This window comes from the organism of the source record quoted next, unplaced genomic scaffold, assembly GCF_019419815.1.
Source record: "Pyrus x bretschneideri cultivar Hongxiangsu unplaced genomic scaffold, Pyrus_bretschneideri_v1 Contig11, whole genome shotgun sequence".
In the NCBI taxonomy this organism is placed as follows: domain Eukaryota; kingdom Viridiplantae; phylum Streptophyta; class Magnoliopsida; order Rosales; family Rosaceae; genus Pyrus; species Pyrus x bretschneideri.
In genome coordinates, this window is record NW_025999402.1 from 8,103,199 (window position 1) to 8,129,366 (window position 26,168).

The 26,168-nt window shown below is 37.4% G+C and overlaps 4 long non-coding RNA genes and 1 pseudogene across 4 annotated transcripts; all 5 read right to left on the reverse strand.

Annotated features, from left to right (window-relative positions):
* Positions 1-643: 643 nt before the first annotated feature.
* On the reverse strand, positions 644-3,501 carry LOC125473861. The gene is made up of 2 exons (XR_007255628.1): positions 3,220-3,501; positions 644-966 (listed from the first exon to the last, which is right to left on the reverse strand). It is a non-coding gene; the product is annotated as an uncharacterized LOC125473861 (long non-coding RNA).
* A 1,687-nt stretch (positions 3,502-5,188) lies between these two features.
* LOC125472095 lies at positions 5,189-7,958 on the reverse strand. Its single transcript, XR_007254046.1, has 2 exons — positions 7,744-7,958; positions 5,189-5,481 (listed from the first exon to the last, which is right to left on the reverse strand). It is a non-coding gene; the product is annotated as an uncharacterized LOC125472095 (long non-coding RNA).
* A 5,249-nt stretch (positions 7,959-13,207) lies between these two features.
* LOC125473918 lies at positions 13,208-13,905 on the reverse strand (annotated as a pseudogene).
* A 4,041-nt stretch (positions 13,906-17,946) lies between these two features.
* LOC108868239 lies at positions 17,947-20,119 on the reverse strand. The gene is made up of 3 exons (XR_007255629.1): positions 19,840-20,119; positions 18,821-18,946; positions 17,947-18,256 (listed from the first exon to the last, which is right to left on the reverse strand). It is a non-coding gene; the product is annotated as an uncharacterized LOC108868239 (long non-coding RNA).
* A 2,346-nt stretch (positions 20,120-22,465) lies between these two features.
* Positions 22,466-25,328, reverse strand: LOC103961351. Its single transcript, XR_669383.3, has 2 exons — positions 25,109-25,328; positions 22,466-22,850 (listed from the first exon to the last, which is right to left on the reverse strand). It is a non-coding gene; the product is annotated as an uncharacterized LOC103961351 (long non-coding RNA).
* Positions 25,329-26,168: the final 840 nt, after the last annotated feature.

A 26,168-nucleotide genomic window follows, 5' to 3' on the forward strand; every position in this document is an offset into this window, starting at 1 on the left:
CGGAAGATGGAAACTTTACGAACAATGGAGCCGGAGCCGGCCGATACTACCCCCAACGACGGTGTAGATACGTTGCACTATTTGGCTGCTACGTCTTGCATGCATGCTGCAGAAAATAAAGTGGAAAATATGTCATAGTTGCAAACAAAGTTAAACATGAAAGACCTCCAATTTTACAAGCTATTACATAGCTTACTACTTAGATTGCGGATATAACATCAAGAAAATAAGACATAAAATAGTTCTTCCACGATTTTACTGAGTTGCCCGTGGTATTTAAGGGGTGGAAGATAAATGTCTAGCAGAAAACAGAAGCAAAAGCACTTGAATCAGCAGAACGTAACGAGTCTTAAGTTTAAAATGACGATTTTCATTTATTGCGGCGGTTTTCATGTTTTAGCAGCGATTTTCTGGCTTTTTGTGACCATTTAAATGTGAAAACGATATAAATTTTCTCTTGCGACAATAAAATTCCTCGCTAGTTGTCGCAAAAGATGTAAATAACCTTTTGCAACAAATCAATTCGTTGCAAAAGAGATTTTTTGTAGCGATTAAAAGGTCGCCGCTAAAAGTCCAACAGAAATTAAAAGCTTCCCTTCCCCCCAACTCTTAAGGTAATATTTTTGTTTTTTTTACGGAACCATTCAGGTGATGGTTTTCGTCCAATAACCTAATTTTATGGACCCTTGAAGGATCCATCTAAGGATACAATATTAATCCTTCCAACCATTTTAATGGCTTTCGTCCAATAACCTAATTTTAGGGATCCTTTTGAAGGATCCATCTACGGATACAGTATTAAGCCTTACAACCATTTCAAACGAAATTTGGTAACAATTCCCGACTCTTGGCCCGTACTTGAGTGATTCTCAGATGATTCGAAGTGAGCTGTGATGCCTGGATCACTGAGACTTATAACCTGGACATTGATCCGTGACGGTGTTACGTCGAAGCCTGCAAAAACACCTAATCAAAGTTCCATTAAGCATCTCCCCAAAACAAGCCTAAACTCGCAAATCAACTTTTATAGAAACAAAATAACAGCTATTTTTTTCCCAAACTAACACTTGTAGTCGGAAAAAAACTTCGTAAAAAAATTCAAGGACATTAAAAACATCACTGCAGAAACCAACAACAAGATGAGAAACGGACAATGATAACAACGAGATGAGAAAGGAATAACAACATGTATTACCAAATATCTCCGATCACAGCCAGTTCGAATTTATTTTCATGTTAGCATTCTCGAAGGACTAGGGTTCCAAACCCACATAAGCATGTAACCAGTTTCCAACTAATTCCACGGAAAGTGAACCAGGTCAAATTCTAAGACTGAGTTCAGAGAAACGTACAGAACTTAGTAGACTACACGGAAAAAGAATGTTACTACATAACTGTCCGACAACAGCCAAAATACAACTAATAAGAAACAGAAATTCAACTGTTTAACTCACAAATAAACATCAAATTCACTGACACTGCATTAAACAAGAGATTATTGCTTCTTTTTTTCTTTTTTTGAGAAAATAAATTATTGCACAAATACAAGGGATAAAATTTAGTAATTTACAAATAGCTAACTCACTCTGAGTCACACAAAGCACTAGGAATCTAGGATACATGACCATCAAAGGGCACCAGACACCCAGTGAACAGAGCCCCAAAAGGTATAAATAAGACGTCACATTATATTCGACTGATTTCCTTATCTTGCCAAATACAACCAAACTGAATGGAGAAATCTCAATATGCACTTGCAAACAATGAGATGCAAACTCAGACAAAAACTGATGTTTAAGTCCTAAATAAAACATGGATGGCCTGATGAAGCTCATTTTCCACATAAGAAATAACCAAAAACAAACGGAAAAAGCTCCTGAAATGCAAAGGCTTAAACATCAGCAGAACTTAAAATAGACACCAAAATCAGGTCACAGGGCCATTACGAACTTGACATTCATGTTTCCCGACGTACATTATTAGTGCTTTTGTCATTTTAGGATATAGAATTTTCCGCCATTCATACTGATACAGCGATGCTATATACTTCACCTCAGACTAGTGAAGGAAAGAAACCAAATACACGAAAAGTACATCGAAAACCAATTACAAAGTATATGAGATACCAATCTTCAAACTATTCGATAAGGAATAACTTGTTGGATCAAACACTTGGAAACTGCATTAACATGTGAACATTTTCCTGTAGTGTGTACTTATGGACAAAATTGAAAATGGTGATTCAAACTTTAAAAGAAATGCAGAATTGGGGATGGTTGTACCACATTACATTGACCTCGAAACCACCGAGTACTGGTCAACTAGGAAGCCTCAGTAACCCTCCAAAGGATCCCCGCTTCAACAAGGGTGCCGAAGCCCACAAATTAACCTCACAACAAGTGAGAGTCACGATACATGGTTATTCCCGTGAGTCCTAATGTGAGATTTCTCCCCAACTTGGAGTCAATCACAATGCGACAAGTGCAACACCACATCAATACATCCAAACCCACATTGGCCAAAGTCAAGAAATCTTCTCCAACTTTACCTCTATAAAAAGGTAACTTCTGCTCCATTCAAAGGGTTAATCACATTTACTATTCAACACTATTTACCACTAAACTCACCCACGCAGCACCCTAAACTTACTAGCTAACTTAAGCATCGAAGGCTCTTAGGCCAGTACCACACTGGCGCCCTTCGATACTTACTATCTTCCTTGCAGGTTGCTTTGCCCGTCTACCTTTGACCAGAGCGCCCTCACGAATGCCCTCTCATCACTCTTTAGTCTTTACATTGATTCAAGATCAAATCGATTTTGTGCATCAACAGGAGAGGTCTCAAAAATCAAATAGGGTCTTAGGTGTTTCCCTCTTTTTGACGTGCTCGGAAGTTTAGAGCCGCCCAATCACTAGGGACCAACATTTCACTTCGAAGTATTTCTGTTCTAATTTGCAACCCTTCCTTGTTGTATCCTACTATAATTAGGTGCAAAAACACAGATAAATTCAACTAAATCATCATCTAATTAGCCATTTATTTGAATTCTGATAAATAATCCCTATCCAGCATGAACTGATTTCCAGGAAATACATACAATTGCATTTGCAATCAATCAAAGTTGAATTTAATTAGCCATAAATTGAATTAACCTACCAACAAATTCGCAATCCAAATTTCACAAATATTGCTAACAAGAATTACGTTTTAGGGTTTTACCAGGATTCTTCCATGTGATTAACGAACGATATAATCGCTTCCACGCCCCAAATCGTTGTGCTCCATGCGATCAAGGGTCGTCGTTGTTTTGATTCCTCTGAATCGGTTCTGCCACGACCGCAGGTGTCCGCCGCACGTGGTCGTTTTTGGTCGTCAGAAGTTGTGTGAAGTGGAAAGGAAAAAGAATGAGAAGCAGAGAAGCTGGGTTTTCTTTTGGCTTACGAGGGAAAGAGATCGGAGAGGATCTTTTCCACTAACAGCATCCGATCAAATGATTTGAATTTTTGAAATTTCATCTAAGGGTCCATCTGTTTTGATTCCTTAAATGTTATAATAATTTTTTTTACTGTTAGATGAAATTTCAAAGATCTAAATTATTTGATCCGATGATTTTGATTTCTTTTGACTTATGAACCCATTTCGTGTTTTGCACTTTGCACTTTGCACTTTGGACCCACTATTTCTAAATTACTTTCATCTTTTTGTTTTTTTTTCTTTAATACTAGCGATAAAAAGAGAGGGAAAATTAATTTCTAAGTCCTCAAAATGAAAATAGAAATGACAGAGCTATGAAGGAACTTGGGTGGTCTAGACTAGAAACAGCGACAGAGCTATACTGAAACCAGGGTGGTCTCGATCCCTTTGTGAATTGAATTTTATTAGTAATATTTCTCTTTACTTGTAAGTGAAAGATCTGAACTTAGACCATCTTGGATGTATTATATTTGTGTTGAGTTCGATACCTAATTAGTGGTTGGCCCATTGTGTAGCCTAGCCAAATCCTCTCTAAATAAAATATCGTTTTGTCAATGATATTTAGTTTATGTGTCATCAATATTTGATTTCGATTTATTTTTTTTTTATGGAAAACACATCTGAGAAGGTTGAAGGTTGTGTGCATGTACACTTTTCATTTATGCTCCATTTCAAGAGCTTGAATGATTTCAAAGAGATGGACTAATAGTTCGTCACTAATCACACTGATATTGTCGTCAACTTAACCACATGTGCATATATATAGGCGTGGAACTTTATCACAAAACGCATTGATGCAATTAAAATTAGAATGTTGATTTGTTCTAGCCGATATGAGACTTTTTCCGTTATTCAACACAATCATCTTAGCAATTGTTGGAATTACCATTATAGATGACAACACGGTTGCCCTACAAACTGTAGTGTTAACTACAGTTCCTCCGCCATCAAACTTCGATAATCAACGAGAGTTCAAAGCGAAAATCGACGACATATGAGCGCTATATGGATGCCGGTGTTTTTAGGGCTGTGTCTTTGATGGGCATGCTTGTGCTTGCCATAGCTCAAGCTCGTATTAATGATTCCATCACCCCTACAAATATACATTCAAACTTACTTCTGCAATTATATATATATATTGCTTTGCTCGACTTGGTAGATATACGCCGCGCAATGGGGGAAGGCATTGCGGAGTCTTGATGCGAGAGCTACTCCAAGTGTAAAATTAATCTTAAGCATTAACTGGATATTATTTGGCTGCAACATCGTGCATTCTGCAGAAAATGAAATGGAAAAAAAGTCTCATAAGTCGCACTAGCATTAGTTGCAAAGAAACATACTTTAGAAGCTACTTCTTGACTTTCTAATTTGGTTGAGGATATAACTTCCAAGAAAAGGAGACGTAAATACTTCTTACAAGGTTTGTTAAATCCCTTCTAGTATTTAATGGAAGGAAGATAAATATCGAGAAGAAAACGGAAGCAAAAACACTTGAAACAGTAGAAAGTTGGTGAGTCTGAGGCTAAAATGACGATTTTGTGTCTATTGCGGCGGTTTTCTGGTTTTAGCGGCCACTTTACAACTTTTAGTGACCATTTTTTAAGTCTAAAAAATGTAAGTGACTTTTTGCGACAACAAAGTCGTCACTCTTCGCCGCAAAAAATATATTATATGGCGATAGGAAGATCGCCGCTAAAGGTCCACCAAAAATAAAAATATTTCCTTCCCTCCCCGTTCACTTAATATTTTGTTTTTTGAACGAAACCATTCAGGTGATGGTTTTCGTCCAAATAACCTAATTTTAGGAACCTCTTTGGAGGCTCCATGTGCCTTACTGGTGATTTGGCTTTCTAATTCGTTATCATACGTTCGAAGTTTTATTACAACCATTTTACACGAAATGTGGTAACGATTTCCATGGCAGGTCTCGATCGCTTCGGATGGTTATGCCTGGACGATTGAGACTCATAAACCGGATATTGTTCTGCGACTGTGATACATTGACGCCTGCATATTCACAAAACCAAAGTTCCATTAAGCATCTCTCGAAAACAAACCTAAACTCACAAACCAACTTTTATAGATACAAAATAACAGCTATCGTTTCCAAACTAACACTCGTAGTCGGAAAGAAACTACGTAAAACTTTTCAAGGACAATAAGAAAATCACTGCAGAAACCAACAACAAGATGTGAAAGGAACAATGACATGTATTACCAAATATCTCCGATTAAAGCCAGTTAGAATTTACTTTCAGGTTAGCATTCTCGAAGGACTAGGGTTCCAAACCCACATAAGCATGCAACCAGTTTCCAACTGATTCCACAGAAAGTGGACGAGGTTAAATTCAAAGACTGAGTTCAGAGAACCGTACAGAACTTAGTAGACTACCCGGTAAAAAAATGCTACTGCATAACTGCTCCACCAACAGCCAAAATACAACTAATAAGAAACAGAAATTAAGTGTTTTAACTCACAAATAAACATCAAATTCACTGACACTGCATTAAACAGGAGATTATTGCACCATTTTTTTTTTTTTTGGAGAAAAGAAATTATTGCGCAAATACTAGGGATGAAATTTAGTAATTTACGAATAGCAGGAAACAGAACAGACCCGAGTCAAATGTAACTCTCTGAGTCACACAAAGCACCAGGAATCTAGGATATATGACCATCAAAGGGCACCAGACTCCAAGTGAACAGAGCCCCAAAATGTATAAATAAGACATGTCAAGCCATATTTCAACTGGTTTCCTTGTCTTGCCAAATACAACCAAACTGAATGAAGAACGCACTTGCAAATAATTAGATGCAAAATTGGACCAAATTTGATTTTTAAGTCCTAAATAAACATGGATTACATGATGAAGCTCATTTGCCTCATAAGAACTAACCGAAAACCGAAAGAAAAAGCTCCTGAAATGTAAAGGCTTAAACATCAGCAGAACTTAAACAGATGCCAAATTTGGGTCACAAGGCCATTATGAATTCAACATTCATGTTTCCCTAGGTGCATTACCAGTGCTTTTGTCATCTTAGGATATAGATTTTTATGCCATTCATACTGATACAGTGATGCTATATACTTCGCCTCAGACTAGTGAACGAAAGAAACCAAATACATGAAAAGTACATCTAAAACCAATTACAAAGTAAATGAGATACCAATCTTCAAACTATTCAATAAGGAATGACTTGATCGATCAAACACTTTGAAACTGCTTAACATGTGAATATTTTCCTGTAGTGCGCACTTAACAGACAAAATTGAAAATGGTGATTCGAACTTTAAAAGGAATGCAGAATTGGGGATGCTTGTATATGTTATATCGACCTCGAAACCGCCAAGTACAGATCAACTAGGAAGCCTCGGTAACCATCCGAAGGATCCCCGCTTCAGCAAGGGTGTCTAAGCGCACGAATCAACCTCATAACAAGTGAGAGCCAAGACACGGGGCTATTCCCATAACTAATGGGAGATTTCTCTCCAAGTTGGAGTCAATCATGATGCAACAAGTGGCAACACCACATTAAATAAATTCAATCCCACATTGGCCAAAGTCAAGAAATCTTCTCCAACTTTGCCCCTATAAAAAGGTAACCTCTACTCCATTCAAAGGGTTAATCACATTTACTATTCAACACTATAGTACCACTAAACTCACCCACGCGGCACCCTAAAATTACTTTGCTAACTTAAGCATTGGAGGCTCTTAGGCCGGTACCACACCGGTGCCCTTTGATACTTACTCTATCTTCCTTGCTGGTAGCTTTGTCAGTCTACCTTTGACCAAAGCGCCCTCACGAAGTCCTCACATCACTCGTTAGTCTTTACATTGATTCAAGGTCCACTCGATTTTGTGCATCAACAGGGGCAAAAATCAAACTGCAATTATTACATAGGGGTCTTAGGTGTTCCCCTCTTTTCGACCTGCTAGGAATTTAGAGTCGCCGAAACACCAGGGACCAACATTTCAATTTGCATTATTTCTGTTCTAATTTAGAACCCTAACTTGTTGTATCCTACTATAATTAGTGCAAAAATACAGATGGATTCCACTAAATTATCATCTAATTAGCCATTTATTTGCTTCTTATAAATAATCCCTATCCAGCATGAACTGATTTACAAGAAATACATACAACTACATTTGCAATCAATCAAAGTTGAACTTGATTATCCGTAAATTGAATTAACTTACCAACTAATTTGCAATCCAAATTTCACAGATATTGCTAATAAAAAATAAGTTTTAGGGTTTTACCAGGATTTTTCCATGCGATTAACGAACGATTAAATCGCTTCCACGCCACGAATCGTTGTAATCTAATCGATGCGATCAAGGGTTGTCGTTGTTTTGATTCCTCTGAATCCGTTCGGCCACGACTGCAGGTGTCCGCTGAACGTCGTCGGTTTTTGTCGTCAGAAGCTGTGAAGTGGAAGACGGACGATTGTATTCAATTATGGGCCCATTTCATGTTTGCACTTTGGACTCTGGACCCACTATTCTAAATTACTTTCATCTTCTCTTTGTATTTTTCATTTTTTTTTTTGACAATTGATATTATCTACACTAAAAGGAAGGGGGTTGGACTTAGTCTCACACTGGGTTAGCAATAATATGGTTCAAACTTACCTTTGGCGATAATCAAACCTAAGACTTTTCACTTACAAGTGAAAAGGAATATCATTAGATCGTAGTATTAAGTGGCTATTTTTCTTTTTGTTTTAATACGAGCGATAGTAGAAAAGAGAAAACCGATTTCAAGTCCTTAAAATGAAAATGAAAATGAAAATGGCAGAGCCTAAGCTATGTAGGAACCTGGGTGGTCCAGACTTGAAACATTGACGCAGCCATACAAGAACCAGGTTGGCCTTGATTCCTTTGTGGGTTGAATTTTATTAGTGATTTTTTTTTAGTATATATTAAACCAACTAGTATTATAATCTAATGACATTCTTCTCCACTATTTCGACTCTCTTGGAATGTGAGGACGTATTATTTTTGTTTTGAGTTTGATACCTAGTTCATGATTGCAGCCCATATTGTGTGGTCTAGCCTAATTCCTCATCCCCTTGGAATATAATTTTCTCCTCCCCTAGAGTAAAATATCGTTGTAAAACAAAGGACAGAAGGAAGAATGTGTCTCGTGTGAGTGGGTCAGTGAGAAGGCTGCTAGCATTCTTTTAAAAAAATTCACTTAAAAGGACTTTCAAAGGGCCATTCTTAAATTTTCAATCTTATAGAACTTGAAAACTTGTAAGAACTAATTAGTACGACAATTTAGTAACATTTCTCTTTATTTGTAAGGGGGATGTTTGAAGTTAGAACCTCTTGGATGTATTATATTTGTATTGAATTTGATACCTGGTTAGTGGTTGACCCTTTGTGTGGCCTAGCACAATCACCCTCCAAATAAATTGCTTTATCATTGGCATTTGATTTATGTCATCAATATTTGATTTCGATCAATTCAACAATAACAATTCTATCTTTGACTATTTGGCCAATTTTTCCTTTTTAATTTATTTCATGGAAAACCACATCTGCGAAGGTAGAGAGTGAAGGTTGTGAAATGGTCATCCCAACAACAATGAAAACCAGTGGCATGTTTGCTTTAGTTGAAGACTAAATATGTAATGTTCATGCGTATCACTTTCATTTATGTTCCATTTAATTAGCTACAAAGATTTCAAAGAGATGGATTAATAATTCATCATTAACCACACCGATATTGCATCAACTTGATTACATGTGCAAACCTATAGGCATAGAACTTTATCACAAATCACGTTGATGCAGTTAAATTTGAAGTGGTGATTTGTTTTAGCCGGTGTGAGACTTTTTACGTTATTCAACGCAATCATGTTAGAATTGTTGGATTGCCATGTATGGAAACTTCGACCAATCAACGAAAGTTTAAAGGAAAAATCAATGAAAGAGGAGCGCTATATGGATGCCGGTGTTTTTAGGGATGCGTCTTTGATGGGCATGCAGAAAATACACCAGACAAAAATGTCATAAACTCTTCTTTCAAGGTTTACTAAATCGCCTCTAGTATTTAATGGAAGGAAGATAAACATCGAGCAGAAAACGGAAGCAAAATCACTTGTAAAAGAAGAAAGTTGGTGAATCTGAGTCTAAAATGACGATTTTGAATCTATTGCAGCGATTTTCTAGTTTTAGCGGCGACTTTACCCCTTTTAGTGACCATTTTTAGGTCTATAACGTTAAATGACTTTTGGTGACAATAAATTCGTCACTTTTTGCCACAAAAACTATATTATACGGCGATCAAAAGGCCGCCGCTAAAGGTCCACCAAAAATAAAATTATTTCCCTTCCCTCCCCGTTCAGGTAATATTTTGGATTTTGGACAAAACCATTCAGGCGATGGTTTTCGTCCAAATAACCTAATTTTTGGAACCTCTTTGAAGGCTCCATGTGCCTTACTGGTGATTTGGCTTCCTAATTTGTTATCGTACGTTCAAAGTTTTATTACAAGGTATTTCAAACGAAATTTGGTAACGATTTCTATGGCAGGTCTTGATCGCTTCGGATGATTATGCCTGGACGATTCAGATTCATAAACCGGATATTGATCTGCGACTGTGATACATTTAAGCCTGCATATTCACCCAACCAAAGTTCCATTAAGCATCTCTCCAAATAAAACTGAAAGCTCACAAATCAACTTTTATAAAAATAAAATAACAGCTTTCGTTTTCTCAAACTAACACTTGCCGTCATAAAGAAAGAAACTACGTTAAAAAATAGGTTTTTTTATTAATGCTCCACATCTTTATGAATACACCCCACATTTAAAATGTGCATCTAAAATTCCAACTTTGCACTCCATTTTTCAGAAGCCACCCCATCCCCATAAACAAATGACGGCAAAAAAGCTAGCTCCACAGCCACGGGCCACCCATATAAGAGGTATCCGTCATCGATATCAGCACAGCCAAAAACCCCCCACGTCGGGGAAGTTGGCAACCAAGACCGACTCTCTAACCGACCGAGAATTGACCAACACTCTTGATTCACATACCCCAATTCCCAATTACCTACTGGCAAGTGGCTGGCGATTGAATATATATGGAGAGAAAGAGCATCGCGAGTGGCTGGGATTTTTTGCCCAGACACTATTGGTTGGCAGCCGGCATAAGGGGGTGGATGGGGTTTATTTTCGACTTCAGAACTTAATTCGTCAAGGTATAAACAAAAATTTAACTGAAAAAATATATTATGGGGTGTATTCATAAGATTGTGGGGTGTTAATAGAATTACCCAAAAAAATTCTAGGACTTTACTAAAATCACTGCATAGACAGAAAACAAGATGATAGCATTGACAAGCATTACCAAATATTACATGGGGACCAACATTTCACTTCCCACTTCCCCACTTAGTCAAGTAGTATTCTTTTTCACTTGTGAGTCGTAGGTTTTGGTTCGAATCTCGTGAATGAAGAGTTTGATACCAATTTATTCCGGCACATTTAATGACCCCTTTGTATCCTGCTATAATTAGGAGCAAAAAACACAGATACATTGCATGAAATTATCATCTAATTGGCCATTTATTTGCTTCGCATATATAAATCCCTATCCAGGATGAACTGGCTTCAAAGAAATACATGCAATTGCATTTGCAATCAATCAAAACTGAATTTAATTACCATTTATTTACCTAAATTGAATTAAAGGGAACCAGACACCAAGTGAACAGAGCCCCAAAAGGTTTAAATAAGACATGTCACGCCATATTCGACTGATTTCAGAGCCCCAAAAGATATAAATAAGACATGTCACACCATATTTGACTGATTTCCTTATCTTACCAAATACATCGAAACTGATTGGAGAAATCTCAATAAGCACTTGGAAGCAATGAGATGCAAACTCGGACAAAACTTGGTGTTTAAGTCCTAAATAAAACATGGATGACATGATGAAGCCCATTTGCCTCATAAGAAACAACCGAAAACAGAAAGAAAAAACTCCAGAAATGTAAGGGGATTAAACATCAGCAGAACTTAAAACAGATGCCAAATTCGAGTCACGGGGCCCTTATGAATTCGATGTTCATGTTTCCCTAGGTGCATTACCAGTGTTTTTGTCATTTTAGGATATAGATTTTTATGCCATTCATACCGATATAGTGATGCTATATACTTCTTCTCAGACTAGTGGACGAAACAAACCAAATAGACCAAAAGTTCATCTAAAACCAATTACAAAGTAAATGAGATACCAATCTTCAAACTATTCGATAAAGAATAACTTGTTGGATCAAACACTTTGAAACTGCATTAACATGTCAACATTTTCCGGTGGTATGTACTTACAGACGAAATTGTAAACGGTGATTCAATCTTTAAAAGGAATCAGGATTGGAGATGTTTGTACCATATTATATCGACCTCAAAACCACCGAGTACCGGTCAACTAGGAAGCCTCGGTAACCCTCCAAAGGATCCCTGCTTCAGTAAAGGTGCCAAAGCGCACGAATCGACCTCACAACAAGTGAGAGCCACGACACGTGGCTATTCCCATGATTAATGAGAGATTTCTCTCCAACTTGGAGACCAATCATGATGCGACAACACCACATTAAATACATTCAATCCCACATTGGCCAAAGTCAAAAAATCTTCTACAACTTTGCCTCTATAAAAAGGTAACTTCTACTCCATTCAAAGGGTTAATCACATTTACTGTTCAACACTATATTACCACTAAACTCACTCACTTGGCACCGTAAACATACTTTGCTAACTTAAACATCGGAGGGCTCTTAGGCCAGCGCCACACCGGTGCCCTTCGGTACTTACTCTATCTTCCTTGCAGGTTGCTTTGTCCATCTACCTTTGACATAAGCGCCCCCACGTAGGTCCTCACATCACTCTTTACGTAGATTCACTATCCACTCGATTTTGTGCATCAACAGGAGAGGTCTCAAAAATCAAATTCCAATTATTGCGTAGGGTCTTAGGTGTTTCCCTCTTTTCGACCTGCTCGGAATTTAGAGCCGCCCAATCACTAGGGACCAACATTGCACTTCTAAGTATTTCTGTTCTAATTTGCAACCCTACCTTGATGTATCCTACTATACTTAGGTGCAAAAACACAGATAAATTCCACTAAATTATCATCTAATTAGCCAATTATTTGAATTCTGATAAATAATCCCTATCCGGCATGAACTGATTTACAAGAAATAGATACAATTGCATTTGCAATCAATCAAAGTTGAATTAAATTAGCCATTTATTTAACTAAATTGAATTAACTACCAACTAATTTGCATCCAAATTTCACAAATATTGCTAATAAGATTAAGTTTTAGGGTTTTTACCAGGATTAATCCATGCGATTAACGAACGATCAAATCGCTTCCACGCCACGAATCGTTGGGGATGCGATCAATGTGACTAGCCGACGATGATGGGACTAGTAAGGTCGTTGTTGTTTTAATTAGGGGTGGTTCGGTATGGGATCCCATACCGAAACCCTTGTCCCGATTCCCAAACCGAAATTTTTGGGAATCCCAAATTCAATACCAATCCCAAACCAAATTTTCGGGAATCCCGAAATAATTTCGGGATTTCGGAACAAATCGGGAATCCCGAAATGTTTTTGGGCTTTTGGACTAAAATTTGACATATTATGTTTTTGGGCTAAAATTTGACATATTATATTTTTGGGCTAAAATTAAGCTTTAATCTACCCACTACCCATTAAAGTAGGTTGAATATTAACCGATTTACCAGTAATCATCTTAACATTTACACCAAGGTTAAGAGCCTGGCGGATGGTTTCTGCACTATCATGTCTTGGAGGGTCGAAAAGAGGCAACAATCCAACGAACTGCCATGGACCACCAGAACCTTCTTTTGTTTTCGCCGGCACTTCCTGTAAACATATACCAATCACAATTATAAGCCGGTGCTCTACTTCTTATAAAACTGAAAAAAGTGCAAGAGATGCTAAAAACGTCAAGGTTGAGTATAAAACCTGTCTAGCAACAGCCAATGACCGAAGCCCACGTTCAGCATATTTGTCAATAATGGTAAAAGCCTTCTTCTTGAAATCTTCTTTGCAGAGGCAGAGGTCCAAAATCTAATTACAGAAATCAATTCATTAGTCTGTGAGTATGAAGTGCACCTCTCTAATACCAGCTCGGGCCTGCGTATAAATGAATTCATTAAGATGAGCATATCCATTGAAAATTCCGTCCCAGAATTAATGAAGAATCAATTATAGGGCATACAAGAAAAGTTGGAAATGATTTATACCTCCTTTGGGTCGGCAAGCATTCCAACCATAGCAGCATCAATGGCATCCTGGTTTTCAGTTCTGGATGACCTTGCAGCTAGAAGAATGACATGATCTTTCTCCACACCCTTTGCAAACACCTCAATTAAAAAATAATATATATATATATATATAATATTTATTTCTATTCGGTATGGGAATACCGAAAAAATGGAGATGTAATCCCGAATCCCATACCGAAAATTTCGGTTTGGTTCGGGATGACATACCGAAATTTTCGGGAATTTTGGTTTGGGATTTTTTTGGTTTGGGATCGGGATTTTTTCGGTTTGGTTTGGGATTTTTGGGATTTTTTTCCAGCCCTAGTTTTAATTCCACTGAATCGATTCGGCCAGGATCGCAGGGGTACATTGCACGTCGTCGTTTTGGTCTTCAAAAGCTCTGAAGTGGAAAGCAGAAAGAACGAGGAGGAGAGAAACTGGATTTTCTTGTGGCCCGACCGGCGATTGTATTTGCTTATGAGCCCATTTTGTGTGTTACACTTTGGACCCACTATTCTAAATCACTTTCATCTTCATTTTGTGTATATTTTTTTTATTTCCTTTTTATTTTAATACGAGCAATATTAAGGGAGGGCAAATCGATTTCAAGTCCTCAAAATGAAAATGAAAATGAAAATGGCGGAGCCGGAGCTATGTAGGAATCGAGGTGGTCTAGGCTAGAAACAGTGATGAAGCTATACGGGAATTAGGTTGGTCTCGATCCCTGTGTGAGTTGAGTTTTATTAGTGATTTTTTTTTTTCAGTATATATTAAACAAAATAGTACTATGGTCTAATGATATTCTTCTTCACTAGTTCAACTCTCTTGGATTGTTAAGACTGAGTTGAGTCTGATACCTAGTAAATGATTGCCCCTCATATTGCGCGCCCTAGCCTAATTCCCTATTCCCTTGGAATATTATTTTCTCCTGCCCTAGAGTAGAATATCATTGTAAATCAACGTGAGGAATGAAGAGTGTGTCTTGGGTGGGTGGGTTTAGTTTGATCTAAAAGCCATGCACTACATTGAACTCTCTAATTTATCATTGACAAAAAGATAAGTAAAAGTGAAAATGTTGAAATGAAAAGGTAAGCGAGAAGAATGTTAATATTCTCTTAAATTCTCTTTCACTTGAAGGACTTTGAACACTCTGAGAGGCCCATTCTAAAACTTTCAATCTTATAGAACTTGAAAAGGGTTGCTATAGCTAATTAGTACTACAATTTAGTGATATTTCTCTTTACTTGTAAGGGAGAGATCTCAAGTTAGATCCTAGTAAAATACCGTTTTGACATTCTGTTTGGGCCCAAAATAATATTGTTGGGCCCAGCAGCAGGATGTGCTCGGCCCAAGGTTGTGTCAAATACTATGAGCCGAATGATAAATCCCGGGCCAGTTGGCAGTCCTATCCTAGGTAGTCCGGATAAATAGAAAAGGGTCGAGGAATTCCTGGTGCGACCAGGATTCCTGACCGGCAAAGAATAAAGCCTCGAAAAGAAGGAAAATTCAGAATCCCAGTGGGAGTAGGTTTGTTCGAGTTAGAGTTGAAACGGGACAAGGACTCCCAATCCAGATCAGGATGCAAATCGGTCTCAAGGAATGAGGTGCTATAAATACAGGAAATCATGCAACAGAAAGGGTCTTCAAAATCTGCATACAATTGCCCTGCGCAAAACCTCTCAAATACCTTGAGATCTTTTCTTTTTCTTTTTCTGCCGATATACCTTCAGTTTGGATAAACAGCACTGTGAAGGCACCCGGCAAACACCTTCAGTTTGGATAAACAGCACTGTTGCCGCAGAATCAGCCGACCGAAAAGCACCTTCAGTTTGGATAAACAGCACTGCGTCGAGGCCGACCGGTTACCTATGTAAGTCTCAACTGAGAAGGGTTTTCGAATCCTTGTTGGTAGAGGTCATCTTGCTAGCCTTCTCGGTATAGTCAGGTGTTACGAATTGCATTGCTCGGCGTATTGGACGCTGAGTGATTTTATGATTGGGTACTCGCAAGTAAGTTTCAGGGTTCGGCATTCCGACGCCCGAACTACGTTTACCATCAAGACATACATCACATTTGAGTATCTGTGCCCATATAGTTTGGTCTCGATTCGGCGTGCTTATACTCTTACGAATATAATCACAGTGACCGAATCGGGCTCCGACGATTTGTGAACTCTGAAGAATTAGTAGCCTTGTCTTTAGGCTATAGAACCCAGAGACCGAGAGTGTTCCTTCCTCGATCGCAATCGCAAGATAGAGAAGTCAACGACATGCTCGACGCGACATCAACAAATTTTACTCCTCAGCCAAGCTCGGCCGACAAGTTGGCACGCCCCGCATTCAACCGAAGGACGTAGTTAGCTTGTTAGTTACTCGGCCTGCGCGCCACGTAGGTTTTGTAATTTTTAGATTCAACACATTCATATTTGGTTTATGTGTCAGCAATATTTGATTTCGATCAATTTAGCAATAAAATTTTTATTATTTAGCAAAAATTTTATTTCTTAATTTATTTTATAAAACCACACTTGAGAAGGCAGAAAGTGCAGGTTTGTGAAACGGTCATCCCAACAACAATGAAAACTAATGGCATGTTTGCTTTAGTTGAACACTACATATATAATGTTCATGTATGTGTCACTTCCATTTATGCTCCATATTTTATTAGCTATAAAGATTTCAAAGAGATGACTAATAGTTTAGCACCAATTACATTGATATTGCCATCAACTTGATCACATGTGCAAACCTATAGACAAAAGACTTTATCACAAAGCGCATTTATTCGGGTGAAGATTTCTTTGGAGAGAACTCCTCGGCTCTCAGCACAACAAACAACGTTGATCCAATTAAATTTGGAATGATGATTTGTTTTAGCCGACATATAGGACTTTCAAAATTATTCAACACAATCATCTTTGAAATTGTTGGGATTGCCATTATAGATTGTAACATGATCTTCTTATAAAACTGTAGCTTTGGCTACACTGCCTCCACCATCAAACTTCGAGAATCAACGAGAGTTCAAAGCGAAAATCAACGAAAGATGACCCCCATAATATACATTCAAACTTACTTCTGCAGGCAAGGACGAAGTTAGAGATCTGCATGGATGGGGGTACTCTCAAATAACAATGTTACAAATTAAAAAGTTCAGGAATGTACTCAACAAAACACTTATACATTAATCCATAAGGTTTTTTTATACAACTTATTACAATAACCCTCGACGCGTTTCATGTTTTCAAACGTTGAATGACAACTTCATTACTAATACCATTAAATCTCTCTTTATAAAAAAATAATCATGTTATCATTTATCCAATAATCTTCCATTCAATTTCTCAACAGAAATTTTACGACTGAATATGTTCTTCCAACGATGGCAATAGTGCATAAAAGAGTTAATACTAATATCACAAGCAACTAAAAGTTTAAAAAATAATTAAGTGGGGGCATCCCCGCCCACACCCCACACCCCACATATCACCAACCCCCCCCCCCCCCCCCGGCGCCCGGGAGCCCAAGCCATCTCCGTCCACAGGTGTGTATATACTATGTGTGTCTGTGTGTGTGAACTGTTTATGATTGTTTTGCTTGACTTTGTAGATATACACCGCGCTATGTGAGAAGGCTTTGCGGATTCTTATTACGAGAGGTACTCCAAAACTAAAATTAAACTTAAGAATTAACTTGATATTATTCGGCTGCTGACATCTTGCATTTTGCATAAAATAAACTGGAAAAAAAAAATGTCATAATTCACACTAGCATTTGCAAACAAACATACTTTACAAGCTATTTCATTACTTTCTAATTGGATTGCGGATATAACATCAAGAAAATGAGACGTAAATACTTCTTTCATGCTTTACTTCAATTGCCTCTAGTATTTAATTGAAAGAAGATAAATATTGAGCAGAAAACTGCAGCTAAAAGACTTAAATCAGTAGAAAGTTGGCGAGTCTGAGGCTAAAATGACGATTTTGAACCTATTGCAGCGGTTTTTTAGTTTTAGTGGCGACCTTAATACTTTTAGTGACGACTTTTAGATCTAAAACATGTTAAATGACCTTTTGCGACAATAAATTCGTCACTTGTCGCCCCTAAATCTATATTATATGGCGATTTAAAGGTCGCCGCTAAAGGTCCATAAAAAATTAAATTCTTTCCTTCCCTCCCTGTTCACGTAATATTTTGTTTTTTGAACGAAACCATCCATGTGATGGTTTTCGTCCAAATAACCTAATTTTAGGAACCTCTTTGAAGGCTTCATGTGCCTGATTGGTGATTTGGCTTCCTAATTAGTTATCGTACGTTCAAAGTTTTATTACAACCATTTTAAATGAAATTTGGTAACGATTTCCTTGGCAGGTCTTGATCGCTTCGGATGATTATGCCTCGACGATTGAAACTCACAAACCAGATATCGATCAGCCATTGCGACACATTGAAGCCTGCACATTCACCCAACCAAAGTTCCATTAAGCGTCTCTCCAAATAAAACTTAAGCTCACAAATCGACTTTTATAACAACAAGATATTCCAAACAACACTTGCAATCGGAAAGACGCGACGTAAAACATTTCCAGCACATTACGAAAATCACTGCATAAAACGAAAACAAGATGAGAGCTATGACATGCATTACCAAATATCACCGGTCAAAACCAGTTGAAATTTATTTTCAGCTTAGCATTCTGAAAGGACTAGGGTTCCAAACCTAGAAAAGCATGAAGCCAGTTTCCAACTACTTACTCCACCGAAAGTAGACTACACGAGGAACCAAAACAGATACTGCATAACTGCTCCGACAACAGCGAAGTTAAAACTACCAACAACAACAACAACTACAAAACCTTTTCCCACTAAGTGGGGCGAAGAAAAAACTAACAAAGAACATAAATTCAAAACTTGACTCACAATTTTTTTGAGAAAAGAAATTATTGCACAATACAAGGGACAAAATTCCTGAACAGCAGGAAACAGAAAAGACCAGGCTAAATTGTAACGCACTTAACTCTGATTCACGCAGAGCACCAGGAGTCTGGGATACATGAGCATTGGAGGGGACCAGAACACAAGTGAATAGAACCCCACAAGCTATAAATAAGTTATGGCACCGAATATTTGACCGATTTGCATACCTTGCCAAATACAACCAAACTGAATGACGAAATCTCAATATGCTCTTGCAAACAATGAAATGCAAACTCACACGGAAATTGATGTTTAAGTCCTAAATAAAACATGGAGACGTGATGAAGTTCATTTGCCTCATAAGAACCCACCAAAAACAGAAAGAACATGCTCCTAAAATGTAAAGGCTTAATCATCTGCAGAACTTAAAACGGACACCAAATACGGGTCGCCATGACAGTATGAAATTCATGTTTCCCTAGGTGCATTACCAGTGCTTGTGTCATTTTATCATCTACATTTTTACAGCATTCATGATGATACATTGATGTGAAATACTTCGCCTCAGGCTAGTGAACGAAAGAAACCATATAGACGCAAAATACATGCAAATCGAATAACAAAGTAAATGAGATACCAATCTTCAAACTATTCGATAAAACACTTTGAAACTGCATTAACACGTGAATACTTTCGTGTAGTACTTATCGATGAACTTGAAAACGGTGATCCAAACTTTCAGTTCTAATTTACTATGGTGATGGTCTAGTAGTATTCTTTTTCACAGTAAGTCATAGGTCTTGGTCCGAATCTTGTAGATGGAAAGTTCGATACCAATTTATTCCTGCACCTTTAGTGACCCTCTTTATCCTACTATAATTAGGAGCAAAAAACACAGATAAATTGCATGAAATTATCATCTAACTAGCCATTTATTTGCTTCGCATATATAATCCCTATCCAGCCTGGTTTCCAATAAATACATACAATTGCATTTGCAATCAATCAAAACTGAATTTTTAATTAGCCATTTACTTAACTAAATAGAATTAAATTATCAAATAATTTAATAATCCAAATTTCACAAAATATTGCATTGCTAAAAGGATTAGGGTTTTACCAGGATGTTTCCGTTCAATTAACGAAAGATTTAATCGCTTCCGCACCACCAATCGTTGTGACCCATGCGATAAAGGGTCGTCGTCGCTTTCATTCGTCTGATTCGGTTCCGCGACGATCGCAGGGATCCGTTGCACGTCGACGTTTTGGTCGTTAAAAGTTCTGGAGCAGAGAGGGAAAAGAACGAGAAGGAGAAACCGGGTTTTTCTGTGGCCCGACGGACGATGGTATTCGCTTATGGGCCTGTCTCATGTTTGCAGACCCGCTATTCTAAGAGTCTGGATCCTCCTCGGATCCTCCTTGAGGATCTCAGAGATTCGTGAATCATGTTTGTTTATCGTATAACGTACAATTAAAAAATATTTTTATTTAAAAATAAACATAAACAATACTTGACAAAAACTGACTGTACAATGTACGATAAACAAACACGATTCACGGATCCTCAAGATTCTCACCAAAAGGATCCGGAAAGGATCCTGTTGGCTATTCTAATTCACCTTCTTCTTTTATTTTTTATTTTCAAACAAGAAGAGAGGTTTCGTTGATGACAAGTTTGATACTATTCATTCTTATATTATTTTATTATAAATGTATCGCTGTAAAAAAAAAAAAAAAAAAAAAAAAAAAGTTGTTTGATTGATTGTCAAATTGATTTTATGGAGTTTTTTTTTTTGCACAAATACCATTTGACCTTGCAAGTATGCGTGATAATACCACCTGAACTTTTAATTTTTGTTTTTTATCACCTAGACTTTCTTAACAGTTGGAGTCTACCACGTAAAACCATCCATTTTGTCGTTAAAACATGTTACATTTAGGGATATTTTCGTCAATTCACTTCATGAGGCTGGCTATATTCAAGTTGGTAATACTGCTTAAATCAATATCGCGCCAAAATTTGGGGGTTTGTACAGCCCCAGTTCTCTATAAGAGTTTGAAAAATTAATATTTGAATAAATTAAGGTGAACTATACACCCACTTGTTGAGCTACAAAAAAAATACCTTGAAAACTCATTGTAAATGAAGGACTAGATTTTTGTGTAATTTTGACTTCAATTTTACTGTTGGATGAAATTTCAAAGATCCGAATCATTTGATCCGATGATTTTGATAGAAGAGATCCGAAGAGGATTTCTTTCGACTTATGAGCCCATTTCGTGTTTTGAACTTTGCACTTTGGACCCACTATGTCTAAATTACTTTCATCTTCTTTTTTTTTTTTTTTTTTTTTTTTAATACGAGCGATAAAAAGAGAGGGAAAATTAATTTCTAAGTCCCCAAAATGAAAATAGAAATGACGGAGCTATGAAGGAACCTGGGTGTTCTAGACTAGAAATAGCGACGGAGCTATACAGAAACCAGGGTTGTCTTGATCCCTTTGTAAATTGAATTTTATTAGTAATATTTCTCTTTACTTGTAAGTGAGAGATCTCAACTTAGACCATCTTGGATGCATTATATTTGCGTTGAGTTCGATACCTAGTTAGTGGTTGGCCCATTGTGTAACCAAGCCAAATCCTCTCTTAATAAAATATCGTTTTGTCAATGATATTTAGTTTATGTGTCATCAATATTTGATTTCGAATTTTTTTTTATTTTTATGGAAAGCACATCTGAGAATGTTGAAGGTTGTGTGCATGTACACTTTTCATTTATGCTCCATTTCAATAGCTTGAATGATTTCAAAGAGATAGACCAATAGTTCGTCACTAATCACACTGATATTGTCGTCAACTTAACCACATGTGCATATATATAGACGTGAGACTTTATCACAAAATGCGTTGATGCAATTAAAATTGGAATGGTGATTTGTTCTAGCCCGATATGAGACTTTTTCCGTTATTCAGCACAATCATCTTAGAAATTGTTGGGATTACCATTATAGATGACAACACGGTTGCCCTACAAACTGTAGTGTTAACTACACTTCCTCCGCCATCAAACTTCGAGAATCAACGAGAATTCAAAGCGAAAATCGACGACATATGAGCGCTATATGGATGCCGGTGTTTTTAGGGCTCTAGGGCTGTGTCTTTGATGGGCATGCTTGTGCTTGCCATAGCTCAATCTCGTATTAATGATTCCATCACCCCTACAAATATACATTCAAACTTACTTCTGCAATTATATATATACTGCTTTGCTCGACTTGGTAGATATACGCCGCGCAATGGGGGAAGGCGTTGCGGAGTCTTGTTGCGAGAGCTACTCCAAGTGTAAAGTTAATCTTAAGCATTAACTGGATAATATTTGGCTGCAACATCGTGCATTCTGCAGAAAATGAAATGGAAAAAAAATCTCATAAGTTGCACTAGCATTAGTTGCAAAGAAACATACTTTAGAAGCTACTTTTTGACTTTCTAATTTGGTTGTGGTTATAACTTCCAAGAAAAGGAGACGTAAATACTTCTTTCAAGGTTTGCTAAATCCCCTCTAATATTTAATGGAAGGAAGATAAATATCGAGCAGAAAACGGAAGCAAAAACACTTGAAACAGTAGAAAGTTGGTGAGTCTGAGGCTAAAATGACGATTTTGTGTCTATTGCGGCGGTTTTCTGGTTTTAGCGGCCACTTTACAACTTTTAGTGGCCATTTTTAAGTCTAACAAATGTTATGTGACTTTTTGCGACAACAAAGTCGTCACTCTTCGCCGCAAAAACTATATTATATGGCGATCGGAAGATCGCCGCTAAAGGTCCACCAAAAATAAAAAAATTTCCTTCCCCCACCGTTCACTTAATATTTTGTTTTTTGAACGAAACCATTCAGGTGATGGTTTTCGTCCAAATAACCTAATTTTAGGAACCTCTTTGAAGGCTCCATGTGCCTTACTGGTGATTTGGCTTTCTAATTCGTTATCATACGATTCGAAGTTTTATTACAACCATTTTACACGAAATGTGGTAACGATTTCCATGGCAGGTCTCGATCGCTTCGGATGGTTATGCCTGGACGATTGAGACTCATAAACCGGATATTGATCTGCGACTGTGATACATTGACGCCTGCATATTCACAAAACCAAAGTTCCATTAAGCATCTCTCGAAAACAAACCTAAACTCACAAATCAACTTTTATAGATACAAAATAACAGCTATCGTTTCCAAACACTCGTAGTCGGAAAGAAACTACGTAAAACTTTTCAAGGACAATAAGAAAATCACTGCAGAAACCAACAACAAGATGTGAAAGGAACAATGACATGTATTACCAAATATCTCCGATTAAAGCCAGTTAGAATTTACTTTCAGGTTAGCATTCTCGAAGGACTAGGGTTCCAAACCCACATAAGCATGCAACCAGTTTCCAACTGATTCCACAGAAAGTGGACGAGGTTAAATTCAAAGACTGAGTTCAGAGAACCGTACAGAACTTAGTAGACTACCCGGTAAAAAAATGCTACTGCATAACTGCTCCACCAACAGCCAAAATACAACTAATAAGAAACAGAAATTAAGTGTTTTAACTCACAAATAAACATCAAATTCACTGACACTGCATTAAACAGGAGATTATTGCACCCTTTTTTTTTTTTTTGGAGAAAAGAAATTATTGCGCAAATACTAGGGATGAAATTTAGTAATTTACGAATAGCAGGAAACAGAACAGACCCGAGTCAAATGTAACTCTCTGAGTCACACAAAGCACCAGGAATCTAGGATATATGACCATCAAAGGGCACCAGACTCCAAGTGAACAGAGCCCCAAAATGTATAAATAAGACATGTCAAGCCATATTTCAACTGGTTTCCTTGTCTTGCCAAATACAACCAAACTGAATGGAGAACGCACTTGCAAATAATTAGATGCAAAATTGGACAAAAATTGATTTTTAAGTCCTAAATAAACATGGATTACATGATGAAGCTCATTTGCCTCATAAGAACTAACCGAAAACCGAAAGAAAAAGCTCCTGAAATGTAAAGGCTTAAACATCAGCAGAACTTAAACAGATGCCAAATTCGGGTAACGAGGCCATTATGAATTCAACTTTCATGTTTCCCTAGGTGCATTACCAGTGCTTTTGTCATCTTAGGATATAGATTTTTACGCCATTCATACTGATACAGTGATGCTATATACTTCGCCTCAGACTAGTGAACGAAAGAAACCAAATACATGAAAAGTACATTTAAAACCAATTACAAAGTAAATGAGATACCAATCTTCAAACTATTCAATAAGGAATGACTTGATCGATCAAACACTTTGAAACTGCTTAACATGTGAATATTTTCCTGTAGTGCGCACTTAACAGACAAAATTGAAAATGGTGATTCGAACTTTAAAAGGAATGCAGAATTGGGGATGCTTGTATATGTTATATCGACCTTGAAACCGCCAAGTACAGATCAACTAGGAAGCCTCGGTAACCATCCGAAGGATCCCCGCTTCAGCAAGGGTGTCTAAGCGCACGAATCAACCTCATAACAAGTGAGAGCCAAGACACGGGGCTATTCCCATAACTAATGGGAGATTTCTCTCCAAGTTGGAGTCAATCATGATGCAACAAGTGGCAACACCACATTAAATACATTCAATCCCACATTGGCCAAAGTCAAGAAATCTTCTCCAACTTTGCCTCTATAAAAAGGTAGCCTCTACTCCATTCAAAGGGTTAATCACATTTACTATTCAACACTATAGTACCACTAAACTCACCCACGCAGCAACCTAAACTTACTTTGCTAACTTAAGCATTGGAGGCTCTTAGGCCGGTACCACACCGGTGCCCTTTGATACTTACTCTATCTTCCTTGCAGGTAGCTTTGTCAGTCTACCTTTGACCAAAGCGCCCTCACGAAGTCCTCACATCACTCGTTAGTCTTTACGTTGATTCAAGGTCCACTCGATTTTGTGCATCAACAGGGGCAAAAATCGAACTCCAATTATTACATAGGGGTCTTAGGTGTTCCCCTCTTTTCGACCTGCTAGGAATTTAGAGTCGCCGAAACACCAGGGACCAACATGTCAATTAGCATTATTTCTGTTCTAATTTAGAACCCTAACTTGTTGTATCCTACTATAATTAGTGCAAAAATACAGATGGATTCCACTAAATTATCATCTAATTAGCCATTTATTTGCTTCTTATGAATAATCCCTATCCAGCATGAACTGATTTACAAGAAATACATACAACTGCATTTGCAATCAATCAGAGTTGAACTTGATTATCCGTAAATTGAATTAACTTACCAACTAATTTGCAATCCAAATTTCACAGATATTGCTAATAAAAAATAAGTTTTAGGGTTTTACCAGGATTTTTCCATGCGATTAACGAACGATTAAATCGCTTCCACGCCACGAATCGTTGTAATCTAATCGATGCGATCAAGGGTCGTCGTTGTTTTGATTCCTCTGAATCGGTTCGGCCACGACTGCAGGTGTCCGCTGAACGTCGTCGGTTTTTGTCGTCAGAAGCTGTGAAGTGGAAGACGGACGATTGTATTCAATTATGGGCCCATTTCATGTTTGCACTTTGGACTTTGGACCCACTATTCTAAATTACTTTCATCTTCTCATTGTATTTTTCATTTTTTTTTTAACAATCGATATTATCTACACTAAAAGGAATGGGGGTTGGACTTAGTCTCACAATAGGTTAGCAATAATGTGATTCAAATTTACCTTTGGCGATAATCAAACTTAAGACTTTTCACTTACAAGTGAAGAGGAATATCACTAGATCGTAGTATTAAGTGGTTATTTTTCTTTTTGTTTTAATACGAGCGATAGTAGAAAAGAGAAAACCGATTTCAAGTCCTTAAAATGAAAATGAAAATGAAAATGGCAGAGCCTAAGCTATGTAGGAACCTGGGTGGTCCAAACTTGAAACATTGACGCAGCCATACAAGAACCAAGTTGGCCTCGATTCCTTTGTGGGTTGAATTTGTGTAGTGTATATTAAACCAACTAGTATTATGATCTAATGATATTCTTCTCCACTATTTCGACTCTCTTGGATTGTGAGGACGTATTATTTTTGTTTTGAGTTTGATACCTAGTTCATGATTGCAACCCATATTGTGTGGTCTAGCCTAATTCCTCATCCCCTTGGAATATAATTTTCTCCTCCCCTAGAGTAAAATATCGTTGTAAAACAAAGGACAAAAGGAAGAATGTGTCTCGTGTGAGTGGGTCAGTGAGAAGGCTGCTAGCATTCTTCTAAAAAAATTCACTTAAAAGGACTTTCAAAGGGCCATTCTTAAATTTTCAATCTTATAGAACTTGAAAACTTGTAAGAACTAATTAGTACTACAATTTAGTGACATTTCTCTTTATTTGTAAGGGGGATGTTTGAAGTTAGAACCTCTTG